Here is a 13668-nt window from a genome sequence, read left to right on the forward strand (position 1 = left end):
GTGTAAGCAGATCCAGAGATCACATCCTGAAAAGGTCCTTAGACAGGAAGCATAAGCAGATGGAGCATCCTGTGTCATAAATAGTAGCCATGTTGTGAGCACACTGAAAGGACATTTTGCTTTATTGACAGTGATAGTTGATTTGTGAGATGTTTGTATATCACTCTGGATCATTTACAAACATTTTGTTTGTTTGTAGAAATTGTGTTTATGACCGAAATTGCCAAAGAAATGCTTGAAATGAGCGGGACAGACAGAAACAAGTAACAGATTCTTTCCTGCGACACCAAGAGCAGCACAACATAAGTAGCGCACGTAATAAATAGGGAAAGTTGAGTGTTGTTAAAAAAATGGTATGTGTAGGCCATGTTATATTTTTGCATGCATTACTTTACTTTTGGTTATGTGCTCGGCTCCAGTGCACATTTAGCCCAATGCTTTTCATTGTTAATCTCAAAGAGAATTAAGTGTGGTTTATCAGTTTGGCAGAGCCATGTGCTATGCGCTGGTTAGCTCAGAGGCTTTTCCAAACAAAACCAATTCAGCGCACGCTCGGTCAGCTGTATTTTATACAGTATATTATACATTATTAATATTGAAACCAACTTTTCTCTCCATCTGCACCATCATCATCATCATCTTCATCCAGACCCAATGATTTTTAATTGTTTAACATTTGCCTATATCTTTTGCATTAATCTATCACTGGGTTTTGTATGTGTAGACAGTTTATTAAATTTATTTTACTATGTATACATGACGATTTTATTTTGATCTTTGTTAGATAAAACCAGTGTTTCAGTGGAGTGTCACTGTCTTGTTTATGACTATTTGCATTGTCAAAGTCATCAGCTGGTTTGATTGGATGAGGTTTAGGCAAAATGAGCCAAGACCTTCCTCTGATTTTTAAGTTACAAATGAAATGGTTTCTGACTCAAATATTAAAATCTGAAATCTTTCGCCTGCCAGTTTCCACTGATACACCATGCCATTGCATGTCAGTGTGAAAAGCCTGTAAACACTGTGTCCAGCATCCTTCCTTTCTTTAAAATTCACACTGACAATCTAATTTGCAGACGATATATAATTACACTTGACATCTTAATGATAAATTTGAATCAAAATCAAATTAAATCAAAACTCTTTTACTACATTTGTAAAAGTATATAACACATCTTGATCACCTGAGACTATCTGGCTCAAGACATCATATTTTTAAAAGACAATAAACAACAATATAAAATTGATGCAATTCTATGCAAAGTCTAACACATAGGCTACAACTGGACATGCTTTCCTACACTGTACAACAAAAGCCTTACAAAACCCAAAAGTGAGAAATCACAAAGTGGATCTTGTTATTGTCAATGTTAGAACATAATTTCCCTTGCGCATCGCAATAACTTTCTCCCTCATCATCATGACCTCAGCTCTTCATATTGCGTACATATGGATTGGCATTTTATTTTACCTTAGCACTGCTCTCCTGCCCTTTCATTCTCTGTAGCTTTAAAATAGAATGTAATATCAGCTTTATTGAGTGTGCAGTGCCTTTGTTCCGGGATATGAAGGTAAACTGGGCCTTTTCGGGTGATGAATCACTCCAGAGGCCCGTTTGGGTGCCTGGCTTGTGTTAACGGCTTGTTCAGCGGGATACTCCTGGGTGGCTTGGCTCTTTTCAATTGCTACTCGGCACAATAAAGTGGTGAGAGCGCTATAATAACCTGGCAGGGGTTAGAGATGTGACAGCGCTGCCAATGATGCACAGAGCAGAGAGCAGTGACCCGGCCAGGATTATCTATGGCGGTGGGGTGGCAGACACTTGGAGATGGGGACTTTTATTATGGAGTGTTTTATTGCTCATGGGGGTAGGGGCTGACTGGCAGGGGAGGAGATGCAATAAAACAGGGTAGTAAAATATTGCACCCAAGCTTCCAGTTGTCTAGTAACGGTGACAGAATTACTGTGAAGGGGAGGCGGGTGGCTAAGTGTGCACGGGTATGTGTCATATCTGTAAGTGTAGGGTGCATATATAAACAAGTGGCAGAGAGAGAGAGAGAGAGAGAGAGTATGTGGTGTTGTATGTATGTGTAATATATATATATATATATATATATATATATATATGTGTGTGTGTGTGTGTGTGTGTGTGTGTGTGTGTGTGTGTGTGTGTGCGCGCGTGCGTGCGTGTGCATGCGTGTGCCAGAAAAAAAGGGGAGGTTGAAGTCAAGTGGCTGAAATAAAACACTCAGCTGAACTATATATCTGTTCTGCTGACTAACACCTAATCTCCATTTACACACACACAAACACACACACACACACATTTGCACAAATTTACATGCACAGCAAAGGCTACAATTAGAATTACTTACCATAAAGCTATGTCACCTATTTTTGGGACTCAATGTGATTTCACTATAATTACTGACCCAAATATTTCATCATGCATTCAGAATATCTTTGCCATTAAATGAGTAAGAGTCTTAAAAAATATATATTCACATGTGTGTGTATCATGTTCTTTCATTTATATGAATCCACAGTGAGTGAATACATTTTATCATATATAATAGCATCTTTTTGTGCATGTGGGTCAACCCAAAATCCATCACTGCAGTCTCCATTTTTCAAGCGTGTGTATGAGTGTGCGTGTGGGTGGGTGGGTGTAAAAGATTAGACTGAACAGAATGCTGACACACACACACCCTGCCAAGGCCAATCCCATCTCCTAGTCGGTCTCGGAACAAAAACCCACACACAACACAACACATCATGTAACACACTGAATCGACTTCACACTTCAGGAAATTATGCTTTTTCTTTCCAGATGAAGACATGGCACTTAACAAGGCTGTTATGGTTGGAAAATAGTGTGTCCACACTTACGTGTGTGTTTTATTGTATATTGCTATTGAATGTGCATACAATATGTGTGTGTGTGTGTGTGTGTGTGTGTGTGTGTGTGTGTGTTCTTTCCATTTTCTCTTTCTCCATTTTCCTGCATCTCTTATTACAGTTGCTTTGGCAGGCTGGCTGTGGGTAATGGACGCCAAGCTGTCAGGGAAATTTGTAGCTGTCTGCTATACAGGAGTTCTCCATTCCAATCAGTAGCTGTCAGCCCAGGTCAGGGCGGATATTAATGGCGGCCGCTAACCACCTCGCAAATTCTCCACACTATTTGGGAGCAGTTATGACGTAAAGGGGGCACTGTTCATAGTGTACACTCCTTGACTGACGGTGAGCGGGATCAGGTATCTTTCAACAATAGAGGCAAGCTCTATGCCACCATGCATAGCTTCCTTTCTAAACCAGGATTAGCACCAGAGCAATGGTGTTTACAGGTGAATTGTCATAATTTTACACAGAATGCCTATAACAGGGGAATAGAATCATAAATAAAGCATCCCTGGCTGGAAAAGAGTAGGCTGAGCTAATAGAAATGTTTCCCCAGAGCCAGAAATGTGCCTCTGACAGAAAGAGCATGTGTGGGCTAGCTAGGGAGCACTGACATGTTTGACCAATAAATCCTCCAGGTCATGGATGGATAGGAAGGATGGAGATATCATTGTTTTACTCACGACTGGGACTATTGCCTTCTGATTGGTCTGCAGTTCTCCCACACCTCATTTCTTATATACATTTTGTACAAGATCTGCAACCATTTGGGAAGAGAGTGTTGTATTATAGATCAGTCAGAACTAATTACAGGCTCACCTACTTAAGCCCCCTCCTGAAACCAATAAATCAAAATTAGAGTTTGGTATAATGTGTAATTCTTCTCTATTTTTTTTTTTTCACCTTGACAAGCCTTTTGCCGCTGGCTGATCTGCTGTGCTGCTCCCGTACTTTACTTTTTGTTCCACTTTATCTTTTATCTCTCATCATTCAGTCATCACTTTTCCCCCACCACCTCCCAGCCTTACAATACAATTAAGAGCACTGCCAGCAGACATCCCACATTCCTGACCCGAGCAGGCACTTATTATGCTCTTAAGAGGTGTAACAAGCCCTTGTCTGCAGATTTATTCCCTTAACTGGCTCTGGGAGGCCGCCAGGAAAGATGCCTGTCACTTTCACTCTGCCAGTCAGAATTCACTGTGGGCTAGTTCTCTAAAACAACCCAAATTGGCTTTAAACCAGTAATTGCTCTGGTTATGCTCAGAGGCGCTACTCATACAAGCTTAATCAAAACTAATCCTTCCTGACGCTGAAACACAAAAGCGTGTATACTGTTATGCTATAAAAAGGGTGGAACTTTTAATCTCGTTGATGAAAACTTCAATGTTACATGTGTGTTAAATGTGTAGATCTGCTTCCCGGCACATACCTAACCACAGAGTACAACAAGACATGATGGCGCCTGTTGTTATTTGCATGTCTTGTGATAATAGCTGAGGACTATTGTCATTGCTTTGTGATGGGGGAGAGACAGAAGCTAAAGTGGCATTTATGAGAAACCCTGGTATGCGGTAAGGCAAGTTAGATGTAAAGTGTTCTCACAGGGGCATAAGTGCAAGGTAGAGAAGTAGAGCCACCTAGCCTGCAGGCATCCAACGCCCTGTCACACACCCAAATACGTGTGCAGCAACACACTTGTACCTTCAGCTAAAACACACACACACACACACACACACACACACACACACACACACACATACATACACATCAGATGCCAAAAATGTGTGTCTGGTTGGCTCTATTTTAAAAACAGCCGAATCACAGCAGTGTAAAACAAGTCAGTATGATAACAAAGAGTATGACTTTTCAAAAGAGAGGACTTTGTGACTGATGTATGTCAGTGTGGTGTATAACAGCGATTTGGCTTCAGCTTCAAGTGGGCTCTTTTGCTTCTCTGTCTGAGCTGCCTCGTTCAGACCGAGCCTACTCCTAGGACTACGGACACACACATTTAACAACACCTGGAGATGCCTGTGTTCCAGGAAGTAGAGTGGGAGCTCATTGGTGTCTGTATAAAGTCACAAACTCCTGATAGCTTTGTTTGACTCAATCGCAAGTGTAACAGTGCCAGAACTAGTCAAGCACTCCTGTTAGCTTTAGACAATGAGAATAGTATTTCTCATTAAAAAAGGTAAAGATATTTTGTTGAGTCCTCTCTGTTCTCGTAACTTACTCTTACTCTCGTAACAAAAATCATAACATGAATGAGTAGTATAATAAGCAGTTATTTAATCTATACCATGCCAAGGGCATCAGTCTGTTTTTTTTCCTTGACTTGTGCTTGTGTTTGTGTTTGTGTTGTGTGTCTGTGTGTGTGTGTGTGTGTGTGTGTGTGTGTGTGTGTGTGTGTGTGTGTGTGTGTGTGTGTGTGTGTGTGTGTGTGTGTGTGTTATACATGACAGAACAGAGCACAATGATGGGCCCAGTTATGCCACCACATCATTAAAGAAGTATGTAATCTCAGATTTCATCACAGAAACTATCACTCTAACCTTAGGTGAGCTACTCACACCTGTTTCTCAACCTACAAAGACACACACACACACACACACACACACACGCACACACACACACACACACACACACACACACAAGTCTCTGTAAATCACCTCTTCAAAGCCTTCATTTGTTCATGGCATTAAGTGTTGACAGTTGCCTCGGGTGTAAGCAGTCAGCTGTCATAATAAGGTCAATAAACACTCGCTTTAGCATGACTACTATTTGTGGGTTCAAAAGCGAACATGATTGTTAGGTGGGAAAGCCACACCCATGTTTCTTTTATTTAGGGACTTCTTGTGTATAGCTGATAGAGCTCTGATTCAGACTTATCCTCATTTCAAACCTGGCCCTTTTGTAACGAGGAAGCGAACAAAACTATTATAGTTCCTGTTTGTTTAGCATAATAAATGGCCTTTGTATGGCTCTCATTACCCATTAATATTTCCTGTACCACAGCTTTGGTTTGCTACTAAACCACAAGAATTCTAATACCTACTGGGGAATGATAAATGTATCACATACTTTTTAATGGGAAGTTCTCTATGGCTGAGAATCCCCCACACACAAACGCAAAACACAATATTTTCATTTGCCATCATACTGACTATATTAAAGAAACAGATATTGCTTTATTTCATACAGCCACTGTCAAGATAGACATTAAGCATGGATTGTATCTACTGCGACACAAGTAGCATAAAAAATTATTTACCAACTATATTTTCTCTAAATATTCAATTTAAGAAAGGGCAGGGAAAGGAAATGTTAAAAGATATGGGCCAATTTCAGAAGCAATATGAAAATCACCTCCTCCAGCCCATGCATGATTAACAAGGAGTAATATCACGCTTCAAGGTCTAGCCACCTTCTGACAATTACACCTTTTCCCTAGTGCTCTCGTTTGAAAGAAATCAATTTGGGCATGCCTTCATGAACTCCTGTTTCATATTTCATATCACATTTTTATGCACATTACTGGGTAGATTTGTGAAATAGAATTTTTTCTGGCAAAACAATTAACCTGTGGCCAATATCAGTACTGCAGTATGCAGTAGATTAAAAACTTAATTGAAAAACTGCTTCATTGTACAAGAGTTCATTGTACAAGAGAATGTCCATGGTGTATTGTTTTAAATCTCATAATCATACATTTTTGCTAAAATGTAAAACTGTAGGCAGTGTTGCAGCATTCTGTTTCAGTGCTTACATATGGTACATGATATCACTGAGTAAGCTATGGCCCAAACAGGACCAGTTGACAAACAGCATACAGGCATTTTCCTGCTGAGATCTGTGGGCAAATCTGATCACACTCATCAAGCACTGAACACCTCTATAGGACATTGGAGGGTCAAGCAGTGGGTGTTGAAGTATGTGTTGAAAGCTGCGAGTCCTCCAAAGAATTCGAACTCTAAGGGTTAGTTTGACAGCAGCAAGGAAGTGGAACGGATTCAGCTCCCTTGGCTCGTGTTCAGCACGTGGAATGCCGCCTGTGTAAATCCAGCCCTGTTTTTCTCTTTCCTCAGCTTTGAAGAGAGAAAGAGGCCTATAATTCTTCGGGTTTGGCCTACCACACACTTTGCCAACCCCACATCCTGTGTGTGAGACCTGCTCTGTTGGTCAAATCGGTTTACTTTACTCACTATAGCCTCTTTAAACTTAAATTACAGCGCAGAATGTTATTGCAATGTCATTATTCGTCGCAATAATTTGTCCGTTGAGTTGCTGTGTGTAAGCACTCAGTTAATTTGTTATTCAGATGCTTTAACAGCTGTTTGGGAGGCTGTTATTTTTGGTGTGTCGCCATGCTAGTGAATGAGTTTAGAGCATAAAAGGACCTTTCACCTGTTACTGAGACTGGGCTGTTATGGTCTCACAGCTAAAACACTTAAAGATTTAAAAAGGGACTGCATGAGTCATTTTATGGAAGCTAGAAAACATTATTCTTCCACAGAATTATTATTATACTGTGTACAGATTTAAATCTCTGTCATCTGGACGACATATAAAAATTGGTGCTTTTAATCAACTTGATTTAGATGAATGGGTAAATAAAATAAAATCAATCCTCAACATGTGAGGATTTAACATCAGTGTTCACACCATTTGCAAATTTTCACATTGTTTAGCCAATCAAAACTTAACTAAGCAAAAAAATAATAATAACTTCTGTGCTTTTAAATGTTCTTTTAGCTATCTGTATAAAATATAGATACAAAATCCAACAAAATCTGGACCCATCATTGAAATAACAACAATAAATTATCTTTTTAAAGATTTGTTGTCATTGCCTACCCATGTCCATGCATATGTTTAACTTTACCTGGCTTAGATGTTTATTTTATACTGTATGTTTTATTCAGCTCTCACCTTTAGCAACAGGTATCACCAAATAGTTTCACAGTATTTCAACCTGCTACATAAATTTGTCCCTTATCTATTAAGTGTCCAAGGTTATTGGTGTGTATGTAAAGTTCACAATTAGTGAAAGTGAGCTATGACTCTATATAGCACAGCGCTGCTGAATTTGTAAAAGTTGTTGAACAACTATATATAATTCTGTCTGTATCACTGATGCACTCTTTCCAATACATATTGCTACTGTAATTGTAATAATTTATAATAATCTATGGCTAATAATAAATGGTTTTTTTTGTCATTTTATCATGAATATAAAAATAATATGATCAAAAGTCCTGTAGGTAGACATTTATTTAACATTTATGAACTATAATTCAGCAACAGTCAGCAATAAGAACTTTTTTTTGCCTATGTGTGTTTATGTACTTGCAAACAGGAAGTATAATGTGGAAAATAATCTTTAGGAGTGTGGTATCACACCACCCTGTCCTTGATGATTTTCCTATAACAGCATGCCCCAACATGTTTCATTGGTTATTTAAAGCTTGGGTACACAATCCAATTCTTTATGCTCTGTGACCTAGCTGCGGTCATGCAGAGACAGAGGTGTTTCTTTGTTTAAACAGCACAGTCATAAAAAAAAATGTTCCTACCACCCTAACCCCAGGGCCAAGTTAACTCAAATACTGTATTCTTAACAGTATAATAATTCTTTCCAATTAAATAACCACATTTGGGGCTATGCTGCTAGCATCTTACATAGTTAGCAGCACTAGAGATTGTGGAAATAGATGACTGTGATAGCTGGTGAAGCATCCCTGGATCAGATCATGGAGAGGGAGAGGGAACAATACAGCACATTAGAGAGGCAGCCAGCTAACACAAAGTGGAAGGGGAAAATGAAAGAGTTCTAATTAGCATTCATTAACAGCAAGGAGGAAAGAGTGATTATGGTGTTTAAGGAGTGCATTAGTTAATGCTCCCTTTTTTCACGTCAGCAGATCGGAATTGGAGCATTGCTTTTCCACATCAAAAGGTGTTTGTGTTGTGCTGACACTGTTGGCTTGGGGGTATAGTGGGAGGATGTTTTCATTGGTAATCAAAAAAGATGTTTGCTCTTCTGTTATTTTGTTGTTTAAATATAGCACAAACCTGTTAGCTTGATGCGGGAGGTTTGAGCCTGACGCTCACCTCAGATGTTAAGCTTACTGATTCATATCAGAAACCTGAGCCACACACAAAAGCAGGAAAAGGCAAGAGAGAACAATGGCCGTCAGTGATGCTAACGACTCTCGTGCAAGTTTGTTTTGAAATTTGAACTAGCATTGTATATTCTAATGATATGGTTCAAATTCAGTATATTTTCATATAGACAGGACCATTGTTAAAATTACCCACTAAGATAAGTTCATCAACACAAATTGTTCACGGATGCCCTGAAGCAAGAAAAAATATTTTCTTTTACTGGCATGTTGACAGCGTCCCAGGGCTTTGAGGAAATTGCGACAGGGGTATATAATACTGAGTGAACTCTGGTTCCAGACAGTCAATATTAGTCTGTTTGTTTGCCAGGAAGGCCTATAGATTAAAAAGAACAGGTTAGCAAGCCTCGTCTAAACAGTCTGCTACTGTCATCAAGTAGTCAATCTTTGTCCTTTATTCACATTCTGTAATGAGATGTAAGTCAAACATTAGTCACCCTTCTGTTGTTATTAAGGTACTCAAGCCACACAATGGCTTCTATGGAGCATTATGATTCACACTAAAAGCCTTCAGTGTTTGCAGGGGGTCACGTGACGCCATGCTGATACTCTCAAATCAACTGTTTGTACAGCTTTCTGTATATAAAGCAGCCGTGATTGGGGAGTGGATGTGCTGATATGAATGTGCAGGTGGGGTTGGGTGTGGGACCATGAATTATTCGCTGCTCCAAAGGCAGAGGGAAAAAGTCCTTGGGTCACCAGACTGTTGCCTCTTATACAACCCTGGGAAAATATAGACTTGATAATCCCAGGGATTGTCATGAATAAACATTTCACTTTAAGGCAGGTAATCACTGATATTTCCAAGAAAATGTGCAAGTGTAAAGGATCTCGCTATAGCTTGACATGATTACAGCTGCTTGTTGCCAAGGATTTTGGAGACACTTTAAGAGAACTCCTTTTTTCGCTTACACACACGCACGAGCACACACACACACACACACACACACACACACACACACACACACACACACATATACCACTCTCTTCCCCCACCATCCCCCTATCCTAACCCCAGTCTGTGTACTCTGCTAATATTGACTCTCCTGGCTAACACTGCCGCTATTGAGCCAAGCCTTTCACACTAACGTTTGACTAGCATTAGTACATCATTGAGATAACAGGTTGAGGCGAGCAGCAGGCTATATTGAAGCCTCAAAACAACTCAAGGCCAAGTTGTCAGCTAATGACGAGACCTGCAGGGAAATGGAAGCACCTATAAGTTTTACCCTTACAATCCCAGCCACAACCCCACCATCACCCCGCCATATTTTCCATATTATAGTGCTTGTGTTTTCTTCCCCATGCTTCAATGCTTCCTTTCAGCTGTGGATTTTGGCAGCGAAATATGACGTGCAGACTTAGCTGTGTTCTGACAAGAAAATAGGCCATTTTGTGGGGCATTTACCTCCAGCCATCAAGCATGCACAGGGCCTTGCAGTATGGCTCAGTGAGCTGCTCACTTCCAACAGCAAAAGGGGAAAAGAGGTGAGAAACCGCACGTGGCAGATTACCAAGGAGAAACAAAAAAAGACAGAGAGAAGTGCTGCCATCTGCTGGTCATCAACTGGTCTTGTACTAAAACAAGCCTATTTTTTAACCCCTACAGGATTGCTCATCTTTGTGGACTAAACCACAGGTTCTCTGATCATGTCTGCAGTGGCATGGTGGTGCAGTGGGTACTATTGTAACCTTATAGCATCAGGTTCCCCGGTTTGATCGTGTACTTGGGTTACTGCCTTTGTGGAGTTTTGTCTAAAAGACCGGTTCAATGGCTATGCTAACTTGCCACTGTTGTAAATGTGTGTGCATGATGCCCTGTGATAGACAGTAATTGTCTAGCTATATATGTAATCTAAACAAGATATCAGTAAGGAGTCAGTTTTGAGATTGTATTTTGATCCAACCTTTAAGGTCTTGCCTAATGATAATTGAATTGAATAATTACTGTAGTAATTACAATGCTGAACAAAAATATTTACATGCACATTCAATAAATATGGCCGACACCCTTATTAGCTGGAACAAATTACCGTCTTTTATTGTTTTTGAGGCATGTTCCTTTTGTTAATATGTAACAAGCTAGGTGGAAGGAACACCATTTCATACTTTAACATCTTGCAATTCCATCTGGACTGCAGCTAATTGGAACAGTCTGAGCTCTGTAAATATTATATAGAGAACAAAGAATCGGCTGAAGAGTTATCTATCAAGGAATGGCCGACTCAGTCAATGGACCTAAACTTATTTAAACTAACTGTTCATGAGGATTTTTTTATTAAAATTATATATACAGAGATGACAAAAGTACACACATCCTTCACTCAAGTAGAAGTACAGATACGTTTTATATGTATGTATATGTATATTTTATATGTTTTAAAAGACTTTGAGTTATGACTTTCAAATGTTGTTACTTAATGAATGTATCGAGGCTGAACATCCACCATATAGAACACAAGCAGAGAAAAGCTTGTTGCCCTCTGCCTTGCTCGTTGTTAGCTTTATAGACTAGCTTACATCTGTGGTGCATGAGATCCAGAAAATAATACACCAATAGTAGGATAAAAGAGCAGTGCAATGACAAGATATAGGTTGATGGGCTGAAAACGTCACGCAATGAGAAGAAAATAAAAAGTATCATGTCACCAAATAGATTGAAACTAAAATCAATGAGCATGTATTTATATATATATACAAATTTTAAATACATGAGTCTGTCTTATGTCCTAAGAGATATTTTCTTGCTTTTTAACTCCTCTTGTGCATTATCATGACAAACTAGTATCACTGCACCCTTCTAAGAATCTCCCTGTCACATCAGCAAACACAAAAGCTTCAGAGCTCTGACCAAACAAGCTCAATCAGAAGGAGACTTCTCTGAGCAATGTTAGCTGAGCAAATCCAGCCCAAATACACAATACACAGACACACAAGGCTTCAAAGAATGAGTTTACCTCTTCCTAACCTCTGATGCATTGTGTATTGATCTTATATAAAGACGGGGCACACCTTGACATACTCATATGGATTAGTAAGGCCTAGACCTGAAGCGGACACTTATATGTCATCATAAATCCTCTCCTTTTCTGTAACGCTGATTTCTGTTTTTTTTTTTTCTTCTTAATAAATATTAATCCTACTCCTAAATACAATTCAGTAAATAATGTGAAACTAACAGGAAAGATATAGTTTGTGTGAAATGCTAAATATTATTTAATATTTTTTCCAGTAACAGTAATTGTCAATATAATTTACCAGTTTTTCCATAAACAAAATGACACTTTTTTCTAACCTGGTACATAGAAATGGTGCAAATGTACTGTCACTGAGCAATATATCCTGACCTGCGGATAACCTTTACCTGTAATTAACAGATCTAATCAAATTGTGCATTTTAAAGAAGGCTTCCTGAGAAATGCTCTAATTAAAAATGCTAACTTTGTTTCTAAGCAACAACACACAATATTGCATAAACATCAAGAGACTAATAATTGCTCACCAGATGTGCTGGATAGCTTATACAGAAGTGATATACCTGTGGTTAGATAATTGACTCAGTTCTTGCATTTTCTCCCTCTTAATGTTGGATACATCTTTGTTGGTGAGAAAGGTCAGAGTTTTAAGCTGCCAAGGTTAATACAATATAAGATTTCAGTTAAAATAACTGAAATAATCACTCTTTACAACCATATTAATCAGAAAAGCATCTTGTAACTGAAATAATCACTCTTTACAACCATATTAATCAGAAAAGCATCTTGTAAAACACAATACAATTAAACCTTGAGCAGAACCAGAAATCAACAAAAGCAAAGGTTCCACTCACTCTAGTCATAAACACCAACCTCAACAATGATGTATTATAATAAATGGACATTCTGTGTCATTCAGATGAGAATGGGTTATGTTTGGAATCTGGTTCTTTTTCAAGTTTCTTCCTCACACCATCTAAGAGAGTTTTTTCCTTGCCACTGTCACCACTGCCTGCTCACCAGAGATAACTTATTGGGACTGCTTTATGATGTTTAAAATGTATATTTGTACTCTATTTATTACTGAAAAGCTGCTTTTGGGATCATGTCCATTGTTAAAAGTGCTATACAGATTAAACCGAATTGTATTTAATTGAAATTGAATCCGATGCTCAAGAGTTAAAGATAGGAAAGAGCCCAGATGATGTTCAACTGTCCAGTGTTGGTAAACCTGTGCTTAGTGTAACCTAAGATTACTGTTCTTGGCTGACTGTTTTCTGCTGCTGTAGTAAAAGCCTCATAGTTTGAATTGTTTTGCATTCTGAGATGCTTTTAAAAATTCCAGGAGATCAGCAGTTTCTGAAATATTTAAATCAGTCTGTCTGGCACCAATAACCATCCCATTTTCAAAGTCACCTAAATCACATTTCTATCCATTTTAATATTTAATGTGAAATGAACCTCTTGACCTGTATTTGAATAATTGTATGCATTGCACTGCTGACACATTATTGGCTGACTGGTTAATTGTATGAATAAACAGGTGTGCCGGTGTTCTTTTTAAAATGGCCGTGGGATTTATATTTTTTTAGAGGTATTATGACTTTTGT

Source organism: Silurus meridionalis, chromosome 13 (genome assembly GCF_014805685.1).
Source record: "Silurus meridionalis isolate SWU-2019-XX chromosome 13, ASM1480568v1, whole genome shotgun sequence".
NCBI lineage: Eukaryota > Metazoa > Chordata > Actinopteri > Siluriformes > Siluridae > Silurus > Silurus meridionalis.